We start from the raw sequence: 26,231 nt of genomic DNA on the forward strand, positions 1-26,231 counted from the left end.
TCCCAGAGGAATACACAATAAAATTTCAAAATGAGGCTTATGTTTATGTTTTCAGAGTACCTGCACTTCCAGTGGTTCTTTTAAACTGGTCTTTGTAGCTACATTACTTTGCAGCATACACCGATGATAGTAGATGCAAAGCATTGTTAACTGTATTTCACAAACTCAGAGTAGAAAGTACTTAGGCCTAGACTTCTGAAATCCAGATTCCAGACCCAACTCTGCCTAATAAGCTACAGAAGTTTGGATTTTAGTTTTAGGCAGGTGTTCCCAAATATTGCCAAGACAATTTCTCCCACTGCATATTGTTTAACTAAACTATAATTTCCAAATTCCCAAACTGAAGTGACAGACAGAAAATTGTTAAGTCACAATGAATTAATATCATTTTGTATTTTTTCATGGAACTATTTTTTCCCTACTTTGCCAAGGTTCCAGTGAAATTATGCAAAATAAGAATAAAAGTTGGGAATCATTGACATTTAACCAATCTGGGAGGCTATAAACTTTTCTCTTTTTGGCAGAACACATTGATTTGTAGTGGACACATAAATGAAATATTTGCGTAGAATAAATATTCCCCACATTTATGAACTAATATTCATGTCCATGGACACAGGAAATGTATGAATGTTATTTGACATGGTTTTAACCTCTTTTGTGTTTTAAATTCCTGTAAAAAGAATAATATGCTCTCATCATGTCTATCTCATACTGTTAAGGCAATGAAATCTGGAATAAAGTATTTGTATCTCCCAGGAGTTATAAAGTATAGTGTATTAGTCATTACGTTCTTGTCACTAATCATTTTATTAGAGAATTACTCAAAAGATGTAGAAGTAAATTATATGGTAGTTGAGTAAAAATCCAGAGCACATTTTAAATGCACTAATTACAAAGAAAAAGATAAAAGAAATGCAATTATTACTTAAAATGAACACTTATAAGATTCTTTATAAGTAAAAGTTTATTTACTCCAAGTCAACTGGGGCTCCTCTACATCCAGTCTCTCAGATCCAAGCCTCCTCCACCTTCAAGTGGCTTCCAAAGTTGCCACTTTGGAAGTCCAACACCCAGTGTATAATTTTCATTATCCAAACTTCATTAGTGAGTTAACTGAATAAATATTTCTGGCTGTCCTAGTTTACAGGTTTAAATCTTTAGAACTATGAACATGTTATGAAATCTTTTTAATAATTATAAATATATGTAGTTTTCTGTATTTCACAGAATTAATTTATAAACTTATTAAAAATGCCTATTGCTGTAGTTGGAATGTCCCCTCCAAAACTCATGTTGAAGCTTAATCCCCAACGTGGTAGTGTTGAGAAGTGGGGCCTTTGGGAGGTGATTGGATCATGAGGGTATAACCCATTCATGGATTAATCGATTAATGGGTAATGACGAAAGTGAAACTGGTGGCTTTTTAAGAAAAGGAAGGGTGACTTGAGCTAGCACGTTAGCACACTCTTGCCCTCTTGCCGTGTGATGCCCTGGGCCACCTCAGGATTCTGCAGAGCGCCCCCAACAAGAAGAAGGCCCTCATCAGATGCACCCCCTTGACCGTGGACATCCCACCCTCCAAAATAAATAAATAAATTTAAGAAATAAATTTATTTCTGTAAGAAATAAATTCCATTTCTTTATAAATTACCCAGTTTCAAGTTTTCCATTATAAATGACAAAAAACGGACTAAGACCTCTACTAATGGTAATGGGGCACTAAAATTAGAGGTTTCTCTTACCCTTAGTAGAAGACTTAGAGGTTGGAGGCCTGAAAAAGGAATTTTGGTCTTACTTTTTGCAAATAACAAATTGTACAACTTTTTAGTAGAAATATATATTACTTCATTTCAAAAAGATTAACAACTTATTCTTACATTTTATTTATGTGTTTGTACCGTCATCCCTTGACTGAATACAGTATTAAAGAAAAGTAAGGCACAGATAATACCTAAGTAGGAAAAATAAAAATAACTAAAAAAATACAAAGAACTTTTATGTTTGTAGAATATCTTAGCATAGTCTCAAACTCTTTACAAAAATGAAAGAAAAAACTCTCAGGTTTTCTTACTCTTCCCTGTGCTGAGCGACAGCCCTCCTGCTAGTTTGGCCATTGCTATTCATTACCTCAGTCTTTGCTAGAAAGAGAACAAAAAAGGCAGGATGTGTTTACCATGAAAAATTCCTAGAACAGATTTTCCATTTGTAGGTAAAATAGCATTTACTATATTTTTGCTGTTTGGTTGGTTGATAGATTTTATGCAAGTACAATTACCTAGAATAGAACTCTGAGGGTAAAATCGACCATTACCTCAGATTCATATCTGAGATTCACATCTGAATTCATTCTCGAACTGTAGCTGTATTTCCTGAAAAGACACCACGTGCAATGTTGACACCATTCGTGATGAAAATAGTATGATAACTTTAATGTACTTTGGCTTATCAATATAATGGAAACCATTTGTTTCCATTCACATAAGCAACTCTAATGATTTAGTTGGAAACAAAACTTTAAAAGTCCATCAGCATGCGTTTGTCTATCTACATTGTTAAATTTTAATAAAATGGTTTTTGTTCTAATCATTTAGCAGGCTTCTAGACAATGTAGTAGTCTGAGCTGATGCAGGAAAACCTCCTCTTGCCCATTACCCCCTGCACCTTTGACATGCATCCCACACACACACATAAATTCAGGTTAATGCATAGCTGATAGGGTCTTAAATGATAGGGTGTTAAGGCAGATAAAGATCCAGGACTTATCTCTGGAGCTGTGAAGCACTGTGTAGGTTCTGCAATGAGGGACAGGAAAAACTCTAATTAGGCTGGGCTAGGAAAGCTAACCTCTTCTCTGCTGCTCCCTTGGGACCTCAAGTGGAAATAGTTTTACAGACAAGAAAGCAAAATCAGGAGTCTGCTATGGGGGAGTGTGGGTCCCCATTTCACACTGCCTTTGTGAAGTGAGAACCATAGCTGAGAAATGTGAACAGTAAAAATTAAAATAAAAAGTGTGTCCTGTGGATGTTGGAGACATCCATAGAGCCACGTCAGGAATAAACAAGCAATTGTAAGAACCCAGGACACATGACACTGCCACAAGAAGCAACTCTTGGTAAATATAGGAAGACAGTCAAAAAGTACAAGCTACAGCAATGAATGAAGGCAGTAAAGCCACCAGATGTGACAGATGGACAAATGAATACCTAAATAAGCTTGCATTACAAAAAAACAATTTGAAAAAGACTTTAAAATAATATGTTTAAAAGAAATAAAGGCAATAGTATATTTTTTCATTGTACTGAAAGCTGAAAACTTACGGTTTGCTTAGTAAATATAAGTATATATTTGTATATATATATGAGAGATATTCAAAAAGTTCATGGAAGGATTCATATATCTTTCAATTCTATTTTTTCCTCAAAGTTTTTGAAGTACCCTCATATATATTATAATTAAGCAAATTTTGCAAAAAAAGAAATTAACAAAACTGGGGGAAATTAAAATTCTAGATAAATAACAGAATGCGGTAGGGGAATTTTTAGAAAAAGCCCTCTCAGGTCCTTTATTTTGTTTTTATTTGTTTTTCCAGAGAGGAATGGAGATTATAATTAGTTCTCAATTTGTTAAATATAGATATTAAAAATGTAAGTGTGATCTCTTAAAAATATGAACTATGAAAGGGAGAAACAAGAGAATCAAACTTATAAAGGCAGGAAAGGGGCAACTTACAGAAAGAAAAATCACAAGAGAAATCACAAGAAAAACAAAAAAATGTAAATTTAACTATTAATGCCATGAAAAAATAAACCAGTTGAACACTCCTATTAGCAAAGATCCTCATTCTGGATTTTTTTTTAATACAGCCTATGCTGTTTACAAGAGACAATCACAGAAAAGTTGGAAATAAAAGGAATGAAAAAAATTAGATAAGTGCTGTCAAGAAGATAAAAAATAGCAGAGATAAGAAAATTTGGAAAGCTTACAAGCTTTAGATAAGAGTTAAATAGCAAACCTAACAAACAGAATTCCATTTTTTTAAGCAAACATAGAACACTTATGAACATTTACCATGTTCAAGCACAAAGAATAAATTTAATAAATTTATATAAATATATATATTCAATAAATTCTAAGTAAATTCAAATAATCAATATCAATATTAAAATAATGCAGAACATGTTTTTGAACTAAATTGCAATAAAATGGCAAAACGGTAGAAAGATATCTATTACCCCTTCTAGTTTAGTTTGGAAACTAAAAGCAAACAAACAAAAAACAACTTCAAATTAATTAATGGGTTAAGAAGAAATTATAATGGAAAACAAAATATTAAAACCAATAGCTGAACAGATCCACAAGAAGTTAGAACACTAGAGCACAGAGTAAGCAGAGGACAGAAATTTTAAAAAGAGGGGAAAAAAACAATTCAAAGCAAGAAGTACTAGAGGGGATCAAGAAAACAGTATTTGGTGCTCAGAGAAGACCAATAAAATAGAGAAACCTCTGGCAATATTGGTCAAGAAGAAAAAGAAGGTACAAACAATATGTAGACTCAAAAAAGGCATGTAAACAATGGATAGTAAAGATTTTCTAAATCACAAGAAATACTATGAATAAAGTTTTCCAGTATATTTGAAAACAGGTATAATGGACAGTTTTCTAGAAAACATATAACTTTCCAAAACCAACTCAGAACCTCTGTGAAGTAAGTATGATTTCTCGTCCCATTTTGCAGATGAGGACAGTGATGCTCCAAGGGTCTGAATGACTTTCTCAAAGCCAACAGGCCAGTAAGTCCACCTCTTTTAGGGGAGCAACAGTTCAGAAGTAGAAAGATGCACATTTTAGATGCAGATAGTTTCAATTTTGGCTTTTATCATTTATCTCATAAGTGGCACTGGAAAATGGGAATTACATAATTGCTGTGTTGAACAATATGGTTGTTATGAAGATTAAATAAGAGTATATCTGAAGATGATTGTAAAAATGTAATGCCCTATGCAAAAATATCCTGTGCTAATTTTTCTTTTTCTTAGATTTGTCAGTAACACATTTTTCTGGATTAGAATAAGTACTTCCTAACAGATAAATACATTAGAATACTTTTTTTATTTACTTATCTGGATCTATTCATCCACCTCCATACCTCCTGGCTCTCCATGTACACAAAACAATAAATAATCTATTCTGGAACTTCAATGCTCCTGACAACTTAAAAGTATTGCTAATGAGGGATACTTTCTTAATGTGCTGGTTCAGTACTTCTTTCTTATAATACAGCATTTTAGCTCTGTAATTAGAGGTACTAAAATAGCTAGATAGAGTCCCTATTTGGCAATTCATTGTTTATTGTGTTCATTCAGCAGAGATATTTTTCTCAGAGCTGCACTCGGATACAACACTCAGCCTGTTTACCCAGCAGTTCACCACTCTCCCACGCAGAATTCTAGTCAATCTAAACCCCCTGCCATTTCCCTAATATCCATTATGATTTCCTGGCTCTATCCCTTTCCTCATGCTGTGCTTTCTGCCTAGAATTTATCCTCCTCCTCTTTTTGATCTCTGCCTGAATTGTAACCAGTATTTTTTGCCCAGATCAGATGTCCCTTTTCCCATGCAGTCTCTCTGATTAGCCACAGAAAAGAATGCTTATCATATGTCCTGCTGTCCTTTAGCACTTACCTCGTTGTAGTTTACTATAAGACATATGTTATGGCTATAAGATTAATCATAGTTAGCCATAAGGTCTATTGGAACATTTCACAGGCCAACTCTACATGTCACTTAGCAGTATGATGCAATCTGGCCCGAGGAGACAAGAACACCTCGATGCACCTCTCAAAAACCTTAAGACAAAGCTTACCCTTACAAGAATAGCTTAATCTCCCTACAAGAAAGAAACACCTGGACTGAACACAGGTATAAGAAAGGGAGAAGAATCCCCCAATCTCTGAGAATGGTCTCCAGATGGAGACCCTCACAGGCAAGCAGTCGTCTGATCCCTGACTGTATCTGGCCCATGCCCAATGCCTGCTCCTGCTGTCCATTCTGTAAAAGCACTGCCAGAATAAACATCAGACAATGAGTGCTTGAAGATCAGACAGGGTCAAGACTCATCTTTGATGCAAATCAGACTTGAGAAAAGGTTTCCCTGGGGAAGTCAGTTAACTGGGACTGCCCAAATCCCCCAAATATGACACTTGCATAACTTGCATGATAGTTGTACTCTCTTAGATGATAGTAATCTGTGTTCGAATATATCTTCTCTTCTAGATTATAAATTCCACTGTCTATATCCTGCACTATTTTTAAACCCTCAGTGTTTTGTACACATCAGGCATTCAATTAATAATTGTAAATATATAAGGATTTGAAATTACCACAGTTACAAATGAGAATATGACATTTCAATCACTTCGTTTTAGTTACATCCTCTACATTCATGCTTAATTCCAGGAAAGGAAACCTGTAAAAGAAAAACGAGAGTAATGCAATTTTAATTAACACACAATGTTAATGTTTACCTGGTACTAATTAAAACACTAAAAATGTTCTAAAAATAAAACTTAACTATGTGCTTCAAGTATGTTACCGCATACTACACATTGCTTGTGGCCATACTACATGAAAAATACTTTTTAAAAATTACTGGAAGAAATATTCAGCACATTTCCTGAAAACATTCACTGTTGTGCCAGGGGAGCAGTATATCTGTGGTGATAGCATAAGGCCAAGTGTACTACAAAACTTTACCAAATAGCAAAATCAGTGGGATTTTCCCTTTGTAATCTCTTTGTTTAAAAATATTTTAAAGAAATATATCAGTTTTGTATTTAGAAAAGGAAATTTATTTTATCATTAACAAACTATATCAGCATCTTAAGTTATTCATGTACAGGATTGATGTATTTCTATCCTTTATTTATATAAGGGATAGAAAAACCTCCAGCTGTGCTACTAAATTAATAAGAGTGTAGCTCAAAATTAATTTTTGCCAGCATACATTTTATAGTCAGAGAAGTAGAATGTCTAATATAAACCATTTTAATACATTTTTCTTTTTAAGTGTTATGAGTCTTCATGTTTCTACTAGAATAGATGTCATTATTAGATTATTCCCTTTAAGATCTGGAGCTATATACTATGTGTTTTTAAGTTTCATCTATCCATAAATAATTTCAGAGATCACATGCCTCCGGGCTGCTATTTTTTCGAGTCCAGAAATTTAGACTCCCTTGGATTTAGTGACTTTCTATATTGCAGACTCTGATACTATTTATGTTGCAAAGTATACAAATCAGAAAACCAAAACATTTCTGAATAATTTATCTCCCTCCATCATATTGATTTATTCAATTTCTTAGTTGGAATTAAATTGTAGTAATAAATACACAGTTTTAAACTGTTTTATCCAAGTAATAATATTTATAATATGTTTAACTAACTTTCATTTTTGGCCAAAACCTTACATTTCTAGACAACCCTTGTTCCTTTTACATTTTTAAATTTTCTCTTCAGTTTACAATTCCTTTGAAAAGTAGTCTATGAGTTATTTCTCACTAAAGAAGATTAAAGAAGACTGTAAGAATTTTATTATACGGATAAGCGCCAAGGCTTGAATTGCATGTGCTTGGTGAATGTAAGGTAACAGTGATGAATCTCGGTTCGTCAAGTATTGCTGCCATTGAGCAACAGAAGATGTACAGCAGAGATGAAGTCTGGGGAATGTAAGGTAACAGTGATGAATCTCGGTTCGTCAAGTATTGCTGCCATTAAGCAACAGAAGATGTACAGCAGAGATGAAGTCTGGGGAGCCTGGAATTTGTCAGAAAAGGGGCAGAGAGAGCAGTGGGAACAAGAGGAAGGAAAATGCACTGCTGGAGCTGATACTGGAAATCTGAGTTTGTGTGTGTCCAAGAGCCTTATGTAGGAATTTTAATTTGATTTTTATAGGTACATTTTTATAGGTGTGGAAATCATATTGGCAATGATTTTAGGTGAGTGACTTTATGTGATACCTGGACATGGATATGATGTGTCACATCATAAGATATAGTCCTCTTTTAAGTATTACGAATATATGAAGAAGAAAAACCATTTGGCACTAGCGTGATTTTAACACTTGGACAGGAAACATCATCTAACCAGAAATTGATAACATTTTCATTTCATTTTTGTTATAACTGTCTCCTGTTACTGGCAAGTGTGGTTGATTGTATTATCGTTCAGCATATCTGCTGCCACTCCCTAGGGAAGGCTTGTATTTCCCTGGCCCATTCAAGCCTTATCTGCATGACTTTCTCTGGCCAAGGAAATGAGAATGGAACCAATCCATGTCATTTTTCAGCTGAAATTTTAAGGCTCAGAGTTTTAAACAAGGATTTACCATGTCCTCTTTTCCCTCTGCAGTAAAGCTGGCCATGTCCCAAGATAAAAGGCTTTCCATTAGCGTTGGTCACAGCATGAAGAGGTGTGGAGCAAAACCATAACTGTCCGGAGACAGACCTGTAGCCAAGAGCAAGAAATTAAGTTCGGTTTTTATAAATCCCACTGAGATTTGAGCTCTTTTGTTACTTTAGCATAATCTATTCTCTTCCAACTGAATAAGTAAGATAAACTGGACCCCCTGTAACCTTTAGTTACATTAGAGTTAAACAAAGAATAATTGCCCAGAGCATCCTCTTCCTTGTTAACTAAGATATTATGATAAGTTCTTCATTGATTCATAAAATATCCTATCTGATATCTTGGCAGCAGTGAACATTTAAATAATTCTTGATTTATTATTATAACTTTGCTCCTTTAAACAGAAATTAGGAAGGCACATAGAAATACTTAATGTTCTTGTTTGTTGTTTTTTACTCATTTTTATTTTTTCCTGTGAGTTTACAGAAAAATTCAAAAATTAACTACTTAGTGTTAAGTGTACATAACTAAGAGGAAGTCAGATGATTTTAGGAACTCTGTATTTTTAATGTTTTTATAAAGACAGTCAAACTGGGAAATATTTAGTACTGCTGCTCAATGAAGTCTAATGAGTTTTATGTGGTTATTTCTGTCCTCTGGAGCCAGGAGAGACAAGCTCTGGGACGCCACAACACACTAAGCATAACTAGGAAGGGGATCACGTTCTGGAGGTGACACTGGAGTCAGCAGAGTGGCCCAAGGGAGTGAGCTCTATGGCAGCACAGGAAAGCAGGAAGTAAACTAGGAAGCATTTGTAGAGGTTAAAGAGCTACAAAATGTTATCAGAAAGGTACCCAACTTGAAAAGACAAAGCAGAGGAGAAACTGGAGAGACAGAATTTAAAAAAAGAACAGGGCAAGCCTAAACAAGTGCAAGGAATGTGTATCTTGGAAGCCAGTTTAGGAAATACTTTTTTGGGCATAGTCAGCCTTCTCTGTAGTGAGTTTCTCATTTGCAAATCTCCCTTTGCTGGGCAAGGCACTGCTTTGAAGTAAGCAGAATTGCCCACAGATATACTAACAAAGTCCTGATAAGATTGATAGCTTTGAGTTTTTCATACAGATTTACTATTTGGTATCTGTATATATTGCCTATAGATATTTTAAAAATATATATTTAAAGTATATAAAAAGCCAAAGATGGAATAGTTAAACTTTATGATCTACTATGTACAAATTAAGTTTTATGATCTACTAGGTATAAACCACCGTTTGGTGGGGGCTGGGGGGTTGATATTTAAAAAAAATATTTTTGTTTTATTTCTTATCATAACTGTCTTGCATATTTATTGCGAAACAGTTTTGGAAGATAAAAACAGAAAGTAAATAATTAAATCACCTGCAAAACCACTGTAAACTGCCTTTTAATGAATATGGATGAAGAGTACTGTATCTTTGTTTCCCTAAACCCCTCGGCAGTTCTCAGTTGCTTTTCATGTGCTATAGAGCAACATCTCAGGCAAGGCATTGTTTTCTACAGTAAATGAGGAACTCATACAATATAAGTTATTGAGATCCTAAATCTGTGGAGCATGTAACCCACAACTAAAAGCCAACATAGCCCATATTAAACTGAAACAGGAATGGAGCTGATCATTGTGTGGATTTACCTGTGACTCACAGCAGCAATGTAACCTCGACTGATAACCTTCTTCCATACCAACACACACATGTACCTCCCCCAAAATGAGCAATAGAGAACTGGTTGTTAGTCTGATTTTTTTAAAAAAGAGGGGGTGGGGGGGAGGAAGAGAGAGAGACTTTCTAATTAATTTGTTCTGAATACTCCTTTTCCTAGTACCATTCACTCAAAAGATTGAATGAGTTGTTCTGCTGTTGTTATGAAAAGAGATGGATAAAGTCACTACATTTTTGTTTCCCTCAAGGTGGGTCTTAGGATTCTGAAATTATGAATGACCCAACCCACATTGTAATATATTTGCGTAAGGTAAAAGGAAATAATACAGCATACTTAATGTGTTGGATATTAAAACAAGTTCGAAGTATCTGATTCTCTATGCAAAAACCCATGGGTCACAAAAATTTTAAAGAAGTAGGCATATTCTAGGGAAACTTTCAGACCTCAGTTTACTGTCAGTCTAGCACGTATTATATGCCTCATGGATTTAAATGTAACTGTTAGGATTTTGTGAACACTGTAGGTCTATAGAATAGCTAATTGAATAAGACTTGAACTCCTAATTGAATTTCTTGTACAAAAAATATGCTCAGAATAGAAGGGAAAATGTTTCAGACATCTTTGGCTTCATAATACCACTTCTCCAGTTTTTTGGCTATATTTGACAGTTGGCTGTCTTTTACAGAATGTTTTCCTGTGCTGTAACTTAACAAACAGCAGTTAATTATTTTTCCCCGAATGGAAATGTAAGAATGAATTCATTGGAGCTAGTATATATTAAGATACTCTTCAACCATTACTCCAAAATACCCTATACTTTCCCTCATGCCCGTAAGCAGAACTGCTTTCTAGTGCTTTGTATATAACCAACAATTATTTTCTTATGTTGCATTATGGTTACTTGTGTACCTGTTTGCCTCTGACCATCTGCAGACTAGAAACGTCTAAAGGGCAAAGATGGGAAAGTGTTGTCTCTCAATACATGTTAGTATTACTGAAAAAATAGTAATAGGGAAAAAGAAAGAATTCTCCATCTGTCAGTTTTATTCTTCCAGATAATTTTGTGAGGAAAAGGCCAGACTTTTTTGAAAAACTTGTAGTGAAAATCACAGTAGTTAACAATAAAGCCAGAACATCACTGTCCAGTAGAGCTCACAAATTTCTCTGCCATGTTCTGTTTCCCGTTTTCCCATTTCAGACTCATATTTGGGTATATGGAATTCAGAAAGTTTCCTCCAAAAAGCCTAAAATCAGTGGGCAATTTAGCTCTGGTGTAACAAAAGGAGAGTGCTCCCTGCAGTCAGAAGACCTCATTTGTGTCTGGACCCAGTAACTGACCAGATTATGGCCTTGGGTCATTTATTTTACCTCTCTAATCCTTAGTTTACCGCTCTTTAGAATAGAAGGAAGTAGTAACACTGGATCTTGCTTACCATGCAAAATCATGGAGAAAGTCAAATGAAAAAATATGTGAAAAGAATTAGTACACTGAATTTTAAAAAAAAAGATATGCTTACAAATCTCAGTGCCACAATATATTATATCTTTCTGCCTTAACTGGATAAACTGACTAGGATTGCAGAAAACATGAAATTAAAAATTTCTTAAGCATACAAGTATTTTAGGATAAAGGAAGAGGTTTTTTTTTTAACAAAAGTATTCCTAAATTTGTAAAAATTTTCATCTGTTAATTTTCACCAAGTTTTATACAATTATCGCAGTGTATAGTATTATCAGAATTTTGATTAGATTTCTTCAGCAAGCCAGTATGTTATTTGATATAATAAAGATCAGCTAAAGCTTTCTTGTGTTTTTCCTAAGGGAACGGGTGTTTTCACTTTACCCTCTATTTGGAAAAAGTTTAGGCTAGTTTTTTAAAAAGTACAGTGCAGAAATTATGAATAATTCATTAAATGTCTTTGAGCTTATTCCTCATAAACTGTTACACTTAACAGTGTGTCTACATTACAAATGTAGACAGCTTATGAGCTCTCTACATCTGTAGCTCATTTCCTTGAGAAGTAAAGCAATGACATTAAAAACTCCAGCAGTACAATCTAGGTTAGAATGGTTGAATAATATCTTGAAGTCTTGTCCCTAGATTTTACATTTTAAGTTAATTTAACTCTTAATTATCACAAAGAAATAAATAACAGAGTGCAAGCAAAATTTAGGAAAATATTCATGAGCAGTTTCTCTCCTCTTAGAAGATATGGCTATGGCTTTACAGAATTTTACAGTATAATACGGATGAAGTAATAGGAAGTCACTCATATTGGAAATTGTCCAAAATTGAGACTTTCAAAATATGGAGTTAAGTTATCCATGATATGTAGGCTTCAGACAGTTTCCAAGAATGACATTGTTCAATTTAAAATAGCAACTCCAATTTTAAAACGCTTTTAATGTAGGAGTTCTGTGCAATTAATATTCTAAATTACATCTTTTAAATTACTGTTCTAAATTTTAAATCAAATGAAAGTCATATTGGGATTGGGAGTGGCAGCAGTGGTATTTTTATATCTCCCTGAAGCTCCTTCATCCCCCACCATCCCAATAAAAACAGACAATATGCAAGGGATGATTCTTTTAAAAAGACAACCAGGGAAATCTAAATAGTGATTGGCTATTTGATGCTCTTAAGAAATTATTGTTAATTTTTTAGATGTAATAATTAAATTGTTGTAAATTTTTTTTAAGTCTTTACAGAGATACATACTGAAGTATAACAGATGAAATAATATGATATCTGGAATTTGCCTCAAAGTAATCCAGGAGACATGGAGTGAGTGGGAGTTTAGATGAAATGGGATTGGCCATGTAATTATAGTTGCTGAAGGTTTGTTATGGGTACATCAGGTTAATTATGCTGTTCTTGATAAAATGGATTGCAAAAGAAAATGCAGTTTATCCAAATGTTTATAAAGGAGGGAAATAGTAATGCTATAGACTAAATGTCTGCATTGTTCCCCACCCCACCCCCGCCCCCAAATTCACATTTGAAACTAATCACCAGTGTGAGGTTCTTTGGAGGTGAGGCCTTTGGGAGGTGATTAGGTCATGAAGGCTCGGCCTCATGAATGGGATAAGTGCTCTTGTAAAAGAGGCCCCAGAGAGATTCTCACCCTTTTCACCATGTGAGAAAACAGAGGTCATCAGACACTGACTCTGCCAGTGCCTCAATCATGGACTTCCCAGCCTCCAGCACCCTGAGGAATAAATTCTGTTGTTTATATACCACCTAAGCTATGTTACTCTGTTACAGCAGCCCAGATGGACTCAGACAGGTAAAAAATGTCAGATGAAATAAATATAGAAGAAGCAGATGCAGATTTAAACCAACTATACTGATAAATTACATTAAGTGTAAATGGTCTAGAAACTCCAGATAAAAGGCAGAGATTATCCAACTAGATAAAAACTTACAAGATAAATTAGAAAATATTTTGAATTCAATGAAAATGAAATTATGTGATATTAAAAATGTTGGGATGCAGCTAAAGCAATACTTAGAAGTGAATTTATAGTTTAAAATAATTATACAGTTGGTCCTCTCCAACTTACAATGATTCAGCATAACAATTTTTTGACTTTATGATGGTACAAAAGCAAATGCATTCAGTAGAAACCATACTTCAAGTACCCATACAACCATTCTGTTTTTCACTTCATTATAGTATTTAATAAATTACATGGGATATTCAACACTTTATTATAGAAAAGGCTTTGTGTTAGGTGGTTTTGCCCAACTGTAGGCTAATAAATGTTCTGAGCATGTTTAGGATAGGCTAGGATAAGCTATGATGTTTGGTAAGTTAGGTGTATTAAACGCATTTTTGACTTATAGGTTTATCAGGACATAACCCCATCGTACATCGAGAAGCATCTGTATCAGAAAAATTTAAAAAGTCTAAAATCAATAACCTAAGCTTTCAATTATGAAACTATAACATGAAAAGCAAATAAAACCCAAAGCAAGTAGAAGGAATGAAATAGTACAGAGTAGAAATCAATAAAATAGGAAATGGGAAAGCAATAGGTGATTATATAAAATCAAAAGATGATTTGTTGAAGAGTTCAATAAAGTAGATGAAGTTATAGCTGACTCACTAAGGATGGAAGAGGAAATAAGATCCAACTCTCCACTACAGTATTAGAATTAAAAGAGAGGACTTAGATGAAATGGATGAAATTCCTGATGACACAAATTTCCAAAACTGAGACACACAAAATAGAAAAATTAAGTCATTTTATATCTATTTTAAAAATCAAATTTGTAATAAAAAAAACCTCCCCACAAAGAAAACACCAGACCCAGATGGCTTCATTGGTTAATTATAACAGATATTTAAGGAAGAAATAATGCCATTCCTACATAAACTATTTTAGAAAGTAGGGGAGAGGGGACTTGCCAACTCATTTTATAAGGTTGGTTTTATCTTGGTACCAAACCTATACAAAAACAAGAAAGGAAAACTGTAAACTAAGATCTCAATATCTCTTTTGTATATATAGATACAGAAATTCTCAAATTGCCTCCAGCAATTTAAAGGAATACAAGCTCAATTTAACATGTGTAATCAATTGATTTAATTTGCTCTATTACTAGAATAAAGGATAAAAGCTATATGATCATCTCAGTAGATGCAGAAAAATGTTTTTGGTGAAATTCAACACTCATTTATGATTAAAACTCTCAGAAGGGTACTAATGGAAGGAAACCTCCTAAATCTGATAAAGAATATCTGTGAAGAACCTACAGCTAACATTATACTTAATGGTGAAAATTTTCCCTCTACGATTAGGAACCAGGTAGGAATGTCTACTCTTAACACTGCTGTGCAATATTTCACTGGAGGTCCTAGCCAGGCATAGTTGTTGTAATAAGGCAAGAAAAGGCATACACATTGGAAAGGAAGATATACTCTATTTTTAAATAACATTATTTTTATCAAAAAAAAAAAGCTACTAGAACAAATAAGTGAATGTAACAAGGTCTCAGAAAAGATCAACATAGAAAAATAAATTTTATTGGGGCCGAGCCCGTGGCACACTCGGAAGAGTGCGGCGCTGGGAGCGCAGCGACACTCCCGCCGCGGGTTCGGATCCTATATAGGAATGGCCAGTGCGCTCACTGGCTGAGTGCCGGTCACGAAAAAGACAAAAAAAAAAAAAAAAAGAAAAAGAAAAATAAATTTTATTTCTATTACTAATAGTTAAATGAAATATTTCTTAAATGCTAATTGTAACAACATCAAAACAAATGAAATTCTTAAAGGTAAACTTAGCAAGAAATATCAAGATTGCTACACTGAATACTACAGAATATTGCTGAACGTAACTAAAGATCAAACTAAATAGAAAGGTATACCATGCTCTTGGGTTAGAAGACTCAATATGTTAAGATGTCAGTTCTTTTCAAATTGGTCTATACATTCAACTAATTCCAAACAATATGCCAACAGGCAATTCTGTAAAAATGGAAAGCTGTTTCTAAAATTTACAGTCTTCCCTCAGTATCCTCGGGGGACTCCCCATGGATACCAAAATCTGAGGATGCTCAAGCTCCACAGCGCTCTGTATCTGCACATTTGGAACACACAGATACAGAGAACCAACTGTACGTGGAAATACCAAAGAACTGGAGTAGCTTATACACTTTTGAAAAAGAAAACTTACACTTATTGATTTCAAAACTTACTGTAAAGTTACAGTAATGAAGACAATGTGGTATTGGTAGAATAGACATATACATCAATGGAGCAGAATAGAGTCCAGAAATAGATCCATTCACCTATGGCCAATTGATTTTTCAACAAAAATGACAAGTTAAGTCAATGATGAAAAGATAGCTTTACATCAGATGGTGCTGATGCAATTGGCTGTCTACAGGGCTGTCTACCCATGTAGGTGGGGAAGGGGAATGGACCTCAATCCCTCGTACAATGAACAAAAAAACAACTCAAAACACATGTAAAAGCTAAAATCTTAAAAATTCTGTGAGGAAACACAGGAGGAAATCTTTGTGACTTCAGGGTAGGCAAATAATTTTTAGGTAGGACACAAAAAGCATAAACAATAAAAGAAAATAATTGATAAACTGGAGTTCATCAAAATTAAAATCTTCTAGTCTTTTAAAGACACTGTTAAAATAAAAAGCCAAACTGGAGATTATAAGTATTTGTGATACATATGTATATCTGGCCAAGTACTTTATGAATAAATAATTCTTGCAATTTAATAAGAAAGAAGGCAAATACGAAAAAAAAACCCAAAAAACAAAAACAAACAAAAAACAGGCCAAAAGATTTGAATAGATACTTCGCAGAAGACAATAAAGAGATAGCAAATAAATACATAAAAAGATGTGCAACATCATTAATCACCAGAGAAATGCAAATAAAAATCACAGTGATATCCCACAGCACACCCAGAATGGCTAAAATGAAAAAGACTAACAATACCAAGTGTCGGTGAGATCGTGAAGCATCATGCAAGTGGGAATGTAAATTGGTACTAACACTTTGGAAATCAGTTTGGAAGTTCCCTATGAAGTTAATCATATATTTTCAATAAAATTCAGGAATTCAACTATTACATAGTTAGTCAAGTAAAATAAAATATCTGTTCAACAGAGATTTCTATGCTATTGTTCGTAGCAGCTGTATTAATAATAGACAAAACTGGAAACTACCCAGATGTTACTTCAAAAGGTAAATTGATAAGGAAATTATAATACACTTATATAATTAAATACCACACAGCAATAAACAGAGTGAATTACTGATATGCCCAGTAACCTGGTAGAATCTCAGAAACATGCTAGGCAAAAGAAGCCACACACAAAACAATATATACTGTATAAGTCTTTATATGATATACTAGAAAAGCAAAACTAATCTCTAGTGACCAAAAATAGATCAGTTATTGACTAGAGCTGGACAAGTAGGAACGTTTTGGTGTCATGGAAATGTTCAATATCTTGTTTGTGGTGGTGGTTATGTAGGTTTGTACGTTGTCAAACTCATTGGCTTACACACTTAAAATGAGTATACTTTATATTCTGTATACTCTACATCAACAGGTGATTAAAATACTGGATCGTTTGCCTTCTAAGAATTACTCAGAACATTCAAAGTTATGTTTTTCTAGCTATTCTTAAACGGCAGAATAATTTTACTTTTGGGAAGCAGCACCTGGTAACACCATTAACCACAGGCAAGATTCTCCTGGTACTGTTATTAAAAGCTTAACAGTTTACCTTTGAAAGCAAATGAGTAGCCGCCAAGCTGATGTTTATCAAGTCTTCAAGTCAACCTTTACTGTTTTTTAATTAAACTTTTTATTTTGAAATAATTATATATTTACATGCAGTTTTAACAAACAATACAGACATGTACTCTTTACCGTAACAGCTTTCATAACTACAGTACAGTATCACACCAGGACATTGACAGACTATCCACTGATGTTGTTCAAATTTCCCATTTTACTTCTGTGTGTATGTGTATTTTAAGCAACTTTGTCAGGTGTGTAGGTTTGTGTCCTCACTGACATGGTGAAGACCCAGTTTCATCTCCACAAGGATCCCTGGTGGTGTTCTTTGATAACCGTACCACTTTCCCCCCGTCCCACTTCCCCTATCTTCTCTGGCCCTGTCCTTCACCCCTCACAATCACTAATATGTTTCCCATTTCAGTAATTTTGTCATCTCAAGAATGTGTGATAAATAGAATAATACAGAACATAACCTTTGGGAATTGGCTTTTTTCTCAGCATAAATCTCTGGAGATTCATATTTTATGGGTCAATAGTTCATACCTTCTTATTTCTGAGTAGTACTGTATAGTCTGGATATACCACTGTTGGTTTAAATATCAGTCACTGAATGACATATGGGTTGTTTCCAATTTTTGTTTTTAAAAAGTTATTTTCAGGTATCCTAATTTTATTATTATATGACAAAATTTATAGCAACTAATACATTTCCTATAGAATGATTTAAGCATTTTGGAGAATTCTCAAATATCAAGATATTAACTTTTTGTATACTGACTAAAGTACCTTATGATCTTTTCCTGAGTCTTTTGAACTATAAGGAAGTTGGCTGGAAGAAGTTTTTTTCAAGTATAGGTGGAGTTTAATTTATGTAGCACCTTGGACTAGATTCTATCACACTGAGAACATGCCTTTTTATGGACATCTTGTAATTTGCAGGTAATGATAAATGCGATCAGATAAAAGCCCATGTACTTTCTAATTGGAGCCTAAGGAAAAATGTATCCCAGCAGCATTTAGGAGAAAAGATGCCTTGTTCAGAAGACAGAATGTCATTTTCTCCTGTTAGTGGAAAAAGGTGATTCATCAGGCACCTAGGGTTAGTTAGATATTTTTCTTAAGAGTATCTTACAATTTGTTGAGCAAAGGTTTTGGTCTGTTCATTCATCTTCAGAGGTTCCAGGCAATATCAGGGTAGTCAATTCTGAAATACAAACTTGTCATCAATCTTTTTCCTAATTTTTAGCTCATGAAATCAGGTCTTGGAAGCCCTTGTGAAACTTTTATACATTTGTATATAAATTGGTTTTGTGATTTAAAATAATCCATTCTGCTGTATCTACAATTTTGTCACTGCAAGCTTTTTCAGACAGCAATCAATATCAGAGAGAAGGCTGTTAGAAACGCAGGGACTCTGCTATTGCCAAGGAAAGTGTTTAATGAATAGACCAGCTGCTAATTGTCTCTTGCTGTTAGGTCCAATTATCTGTGAAACTAGGCAAATCCTGCCCACAGCTTTCTGCCGTCTGCCTGTGTTTCCAGAATGTCCATTCAGCAAACAAAAATGGAGAAAAACCCAGGTAACTCCTCTTTCTCAGTCATTCGTCTAAGACCTCAACTCTATCTTGCCCGCTGAGATCCAGTTTCCTTGTGCCTAAGTAACTGTGGAACTCCCCCCACCTCCCATCCCACACCCCCAACTCTCTTCACTTACCTTTGACTTTTTAACAAGCTAGTTTTTTAAGCAGAATGGATTTTGGTTTTTTTTTAATGAGCAGATTAAACAGAATGGATTATTTTTTAAGAGAGCTCTCAGCAGTATTTACAACTTCTCCAAATCTTTTTTCTTTTTAATATTTTACATATTTTTAAATGCAGTGAATCAGTTTTTAAATACAGTTGCTTCAGACAGATAGCCTATGGGAGTAAGTTCTCTGAAAGAAAAACCCATCAGAGCCTTAAGAACCTAAGAGAGGAAGTGTAACAAAGGCTGGAAGGACTCATCATTTATCTTGACCCTCTCCTTCCCAATATACACAAGAGTCCCACTTCCTCACACCACTTCTACGGTGTGTGCCCTGGTCCAGCCAGGGAAGCTCCTCGTCCCTTCGTTATTACAGAAGCCTCCTAACTAGTCTCCCTGCTTCAGCCCCTGCCCCTCCCCACAAAGCAGCCACACTGCCCCTTTAATAATGGAAGCCAGGTCATACCACTGGTGTTCAGAGCTCTGCAGTGGTTTCCTACGTCACTTAAAATAAAAGCCACGCCCTGTGTGGTCCAACACACCGCACTCTGCACACACCTGTCTGACCTGGCTCACTCCACTGCAGCGGCTGCTGACCCTTACTGTTCTGGAAGAAGCCCAGCTGCTTCCACGTGGGCCTTTTGCACTGGCCTGGAAAGCTCTCCCTTCAGGTTTCTGCAGGAAGCACTCTCTTCTTCGCTTAGTGGTCAGCTTAGCGGTCAGCTTAGCATAGAGCCTTCCCTGAGAGACCTGCCAAACTAGCAAATATCTGCTACCCTGACTTCCTGGCACTGCTCAGCCTGCTTTTTCCTTTTAGTGTTTATAATTATGTTATAATTGTTATGTTTAACATGTAAATAGAAACTTATTTGCATGTTTATCTGTTTATTTTCTAGGTGCCCACCTAGAATGTAAGCAGGGACCTTTTCTGTTTAATGCATGACACGACAGACTAGAACAGTGCCTGGAGCCTAGGAGCCACTCAGTAAATATTTGTTGAGTAGATTAGTTACTTAACCAATCTGTGTTCCCTTTGCTTTATGCCACATTAGCAAAAGCAACAGAATAAACTACGAGCAAAGGAATCAGGGAATACCAAAGCCATGTAATGAGCATAACATGAGTAAGGTAAATAAATTGATTTTGACAGATAGGTTATTATTATTGTGATTGTTAATTTGGCAGTTTCTGAGGCGGAATGTTAAACTCTCCCATTATGATTGTGAGGTTGACAGTTTCTCTGGAATTTTGCAGTGTTGCTTTATATAGCTTGAAATATATTGTCAGGCGCTTATAAAATTAAAACTACTATATTTTTCTGATGAAATGAACATTTTGTTATACTGTTTCTTTTATCCCTGATAACTATTTTTTTTTTTTTTTGTCGTTTTCGTGACCGGCACTCAGCCAGCGAGCGCACCGGCCATTCCTATATAGGATCCGAACCCGCCGCGGGAGCGTCACCGCGCTCCCAGCGCCGCACTCTCCCGAGTGCGCCAAGGGCTCGGCCCCCTGATAACTATTTTTGCTGTAAAATTTATTATGTATTTTTACTCGTTTTCTTTTTGTTAATATTTGCCTGTTACATCTTTTCTCCTTCATAAATATTTCAGCTGTTTGTATGTGTAGGTATGTGTCTTGATAGAGATAGATAGATACATAGATAGTTAAATAGTCTCAGTCTAACTTTACACCAAAACAAACTTTCTGTGTCCCTCTGCCAGCAGGTGGATACCTTTTCATCAAGTACACTTTGCTTGTGCTAGGTCTCCTTCAAGACCCTACATGAACTGGCCATTGTCTACTCTCCTGGCCTCATCTACTACTGCTACATTTCTCTGACTTCCATGCATCAGACATCTGAGTCTTTTTTCTGTTTCTCCTACGTGCAAGGGTATGTTGCACTTAACCATTCGCTCTCATAGGACATCCTTCCACCATTCTCATGTAGATATAGCTCCTTCATAATTCAGATCTCACTTTCTAGCAGGAGAGGCCACATAATATGTGGGGCTCAGTGCAAAATGAAAATATAGGTCCCCTTGTGAAAAATTACTAAGAATTTCAGGACAATGAAAGCAGAGCATTAAGTCTAGTAGCCTCTTCTAAGCAAGAGGTCCTATGCAGTTGCACAGGTTACACACCTGTTAAGCTGGTCTTGCCTCCCTGACCAGCCAGTGGACTGCTCAACCGCACTTAGTTTTTCTCTTTCATATCACTCTGATATTTTTTTCATCGTGACAATTATCACTATCTGAAATTATTTGCTTACTTTTTCATTAGTTATATCCAAGTACTAGAATCTAGACTCTACGTGAATGGGGACTTCTGGTTTGTTTGCTGCTGTAGCACTTAGAACGGGGCCCGGTTCACTCCTTATTTTGCTTAATGAGTGAATAACTAAGTTCATTATTTTCATCATTACAAATAGCAGTCTACTTTAAGACCAAAAATATTCCAGAATAACTTACTCTATCCCTAAAGCCAGAAAATCTCAAACAGCATGTTTTTAATAGATATAAAAGTAAACCCACCCTCAAAATTGTAAAAGATTAGCTTATAAGTAAGAAAAATATTCTTCACATTAGATGCTTAAAGATGAATTCTAGGGCCAAAAACAAATAAGTAAAGACTTTCAATGATTTCTATTTTTGTTCATTCTATTACAAAAAATTTGGTGATGTTTATTTTTTTAAAAAAGATGAATGTTGTATAGGTTCTCAAGAACTTGTGAAGGTAGATTTTACTTATTTTTGTGAACAGCAATTTTGCTTTATTTTCCTCAGAGTTCAAGCAAAGCTCAAAACTTCACATATGGACTTAACCAGGTTTTATTACCTTGAAAATATCAGTGATATTTAAATTTATCATTAACACATTCTCTTGGTGCTAGATTTAACCATACCCTTGATCTGAGGACAGTCAATCCAATGTGGTCAGATAATTTAGTCCTAAATCTCATAAGAGGAAATAAATTTGGATTTATTGATTTCTGTGGTTCCCTATATTTATAGTAGTTTACAACTTTATCAGAAAGTACTTTAAAATATTTTTCATGGATATGTAAATTTTTTCTGAACTAAAACTACTTTAAATCATTTCTAATTTGTCGTTTGATCAATGTACATTTTTAATTAAAGTTGTGTTAATTCATAACAATTAAGAAATAGACTGATGAACTCCCCAATAATAGCAGCAATACTACTGATTTAAAATGTGGCCATCAATTGCCAACTCTGTTTTTTATTACAAATTTTCTTTTCAAATTTAAGTTGTAAAGCAATGACTTTCTGAATGCTGAACTAACTGTTTAGATTTATAATGATTTAATAGGCAAGATATGAGGAATTTCAGTGAAGTTATTGGTATTGTAGATGTGATAGTTAATATTGCCCAAGGTCTATGAGACGTAAAACCATGCTGTGATCATCATTTTGGAGTTTTACCTATCCAACCTAGTACCTACCGTTAAGTGTACTTTTTTTTTTAGTTGCCTTGATAATAGTCATTACCTCTTGAAATTTACAGCCTTTAACTGTAAAGGATTTCCCATTCTGTTCATTACCAAGCTCTTCACATTTCTTAAATTTGCAGTTTTATTCAAATAGCCTTTCAGTGGATTTTCTGGTTAATTATGTTCAATGGTAAATGACAATGTTATCATTGCAAGAGCCCTTAAGGACGACTGAGTCCCAGGATAGCAAATACGCACTTCTCCAGCCGTTCCTCCACCATGGCTCATCTTGGCAGACATTACTAACTGATTAGAGTCTGTTTTCCTAATGAGTCTCCAAGCAGCCTGAAAATCTTCCTCAACACGGTATACCAGGTCTCCACTTCCATTTGATCTCATTTTGCAAAAATTAGTGAATTCTGGATTCTAAACCAGTACTTTCATTTTACAGATAAGAAAACTTAATCCTAGACAGTTTAAGTGATTTGCTAAAACTCACATACCATTACTGGCAGAGAAAAGACAAGAAAAATAAGTCTGTGGACTCCCAATCCAACCCTCTTTCTCCTGGCACTAGTACATTGGGTGAATTTTCCCACCGTAATAATCTTTTTTCTTTATTCAACTATCTGACTTTTTAAATAATCTTAAAATGGAATATTTCCTAATTTCGAGTCTTTTCTTTGTGCCAAGGAAAATTAGGCTAGGCCATGAGGTCAGCCCTCTCAAGCAGACTGTCATCTCTGGGCAAACTTATGTGTCTCATCTTCTGTTTATGACTCTGCAGCTTCAGTTCTTCCAAGCCCCCTTTAGAAATAGCCCTGCCAATTCTTACTCAGCATAAATTGCATTCCAATTTGTATCATTCTCAGAAGAGATTTTAGCCACAAATTGTTCTAATGTTTACAGTTTTCATTCAAAGCATGTCAGTGCCAGTTACCCTTCTGCAAAAATGTCAAGGGTTTAAAGATGAATTACCAGTTTGGGAAGCTCAATGGCAGTTTTACAGTTGCCCTGATTTTCTTCATGTACCCAAAAGAGTGGGGAAAGGTCCAACTAAATATCATAGTAAACATTGTATATAAGTTTTCATAGCAAGGATCTGTTTTTCAGGAACTGCAGAAAAAGGTAGGCATCAATGTTCATTTTGTAATGTGTACATTATCAGCTGCTCTACAACAGACGGAAACGATACTTACTCTAAGGATTCTGACAAGTTGCAAATTATGCTGTTATAAATTTGATTCTCTCTGGACCAGTGAGCTGAAAGTTCTACCAAGGTTCTTTCTAGGGCGTGTGAACTCATGATTCAGCCAGCCCTCCTCAGGTGGCAGACTTTAGTAATGTGAATGTGTTATCCTGCTTTGTCTCAGAACATGTTCGTGTATAATAGGCCTGACTTTAAAAAGCACTCAATTGCTACATTTCACTGACTTGCACTCTCCCCCTTTTGAATTGCTGTTAAGTTGTACAGACCCATTTGCGGCTTTCGTTTTTCCTGTCTTTCTGACTCACTTTTTTTTTTTTTTTTTTTTTTGAGCTTTCAGACTTGTTTCTTTTATTTGGTTTACTCTGCCTATTCTAGTGGAAATGAAGCTTATTTTTACTGTAATTTTGGAGATTACTCTAGAAGAGTCTCTAAAGGTATACCGTGGGGGTGTGAATGTTCAAAATTGAAAAGCAGCCGAGTGATTCTCGAGGTGGTTGTACTCTACCTGAAGTAGGTGGGTGTGTGTGTAAGGATGGTGGGATTGCATATGCAGGCAGCCTCATTTTATTGTGCTTTGCCGATACTGCGTTTTTTTTACAAATTGAAGTTCTGGGGCAACGTCGAGCAAGTCTTTCGGCACCATTTTTCCAACAGCATGTGCTCACTTTGTGTCTCCATGTCACACTGTTGGTAATTCCCACAATATTTCAAACTTTTTTTATTATTATGTCTGTTATGGTGATCTGTGATCAGTGATTTTGATGTTACTATTGTTATTGGTTGAGGTGCCACGAACTGTGCCCACATAAGATAGCAAATTAATCAATAACTGTTTTGTTTGCTCTGACCGCCCCAGTGACCAGCTGTTCTCCTGTCTCTCTCTGTCTCCTTGAGCTACCTTATTCCCCGAGACATAACTATATTGAAATTAGGCCAATTAATAACTCTACAGTGGCCTCTGAGTGTTCAAGTGAAAGGAAGAGTAGCACGACTCTCACTTTCAATCAAAAGCTGCAAATGATGAAGCCTCGGGAGGAGGGCGCATCAAGACCCAAGGCAGGCTGAAAACCAGGCCTCTTGTGCCGAACAGCCAAGCAAATTGTGAATGCAAAGGAAAAGTTCTTGAAGGAAATTAAAAGTGCTACTCCAGTAAACACACGAATGATAAGAAAACTATAAACAGCCTGTTGCCGATATGGAGAAAGTTTGAGTGGTCTGGATAGAAGACCAGACCAGCCACAACATTCCCTTAAGCCAAAGCCTGATCCAGAGCAAGGCCCTGACTCTCTTCGATTCTGCGAAGGCTGAGACAAGCAAGGAACTGCAGAAGAAAAGTCTGAAGCTAGCAGAGGTTGGTTCGTGAAGTTTGAGGAAAGAAGCCATCTCCGTAACATAAAACTATAGGTGAAGCAGCAAGTTATCTAGAAGATCTTGCTAGGTCATTGATGAAGGTGGCTACACTAAACAACAGATTTTCAATGATGAAACAGCCTTCTATTGGAAGAAGATGCCATCTATGACTTTCATAGCTACAGAGGAGAATTCAATGCCTGGCTTCAAAACTTCAAAGGACGGGCTGACTGTCTTGGTAGGACCTGACCTAATGCAGCTGGCGACTTTTGAAGCAAACACTGATTTACCATTTCAAAAATCCTAATACCTTTAAGAATTATGCTAAATCTACTCTGACTGTACGCTATAAAGCCCGGATGACAGAATATCTGCTTATAGCATGGCTTACTGAATATTTTAAGCCCACTGTTGAGACCTACTGTACAGAAAATAAGATTATTTTCAAAATGTTGCTGCTCATTGACAATGCACCTGGTCACCAAGAGCTCTGATGGAGAAGTACAAGGAGGTTCATGTTGTTTTCATACCTGCTAATACAACATCCATTCTTCAGCCTGTGGATCTAGGAGTAATTTTGACCTTCAAGTCTTATTATTTAAGAAATACATTTCATAAGGCTGTAGCTGCCATGGATTGTGATTCTTCTGATGGATCTGAACAAAGTAAACTGAGACTTTCTGGAAAGGATTCACCACTCTAGACACCAGTAAGAAGACTCATGATTTATAGCAGGAGGTTAAAATATCAACATTAATAGGAGTTTGGAAGAAGTTGATTCCAACCCTTGTGGATGACTTTGAGGGGTTCAAGACTTCAGTGGAGGAAGTAACTGCAGATGTGGTGGCAACAGCTAAAGAACTAGAATTAGAAGTGGAGCCTGAAGATGTGACTGTATTGTGCAATCTCATGATAAAACTTTAATGCATGAGGAGTTGCTTCTCATGGATGTGCAGATAAAGTGGTTTCTTGAGATGGAATCTACTTCTGGTGAAAACGCTGTGAACATTCTTGAAATGACAACAAAGGATTTAGAATGTTACATAAACTTATTTAACAAAGCAGCGGCAATGTTTCCAATAATGAAA

At 35.4% G+C, this 26,231-nt stretch overlaps 1 protein-coding gene across 1 annotated transcript in view; it reads left to right on the top strand.

Moving 5' to 3' along the window:
- SLC2A13 (solute carrier family 2 member 13) overlaps window positions 1-26,231 on the top strand; it is a 317,237-nt gene that overhangs the window by 252,828 nt on the left and 38,178 nt on the right. The window lies entirely within an intron of this gene.

Source organism: Cynocephalus volans, chromosome 12 (assembly GCF_027409185.1).
Source record: "Cynocephalus volans isolate mCynVol1 chromosome 12, mCynVol1.pri, whole genome shotgun sequence".
Taxonomy (NCBI): domain Eukaryota; kingdom Metazoa; phylum Chordata; class Mammalia; order Dermoptera; family Cynocephalidae; genus Cynocephalus; species Cynocephalus volans.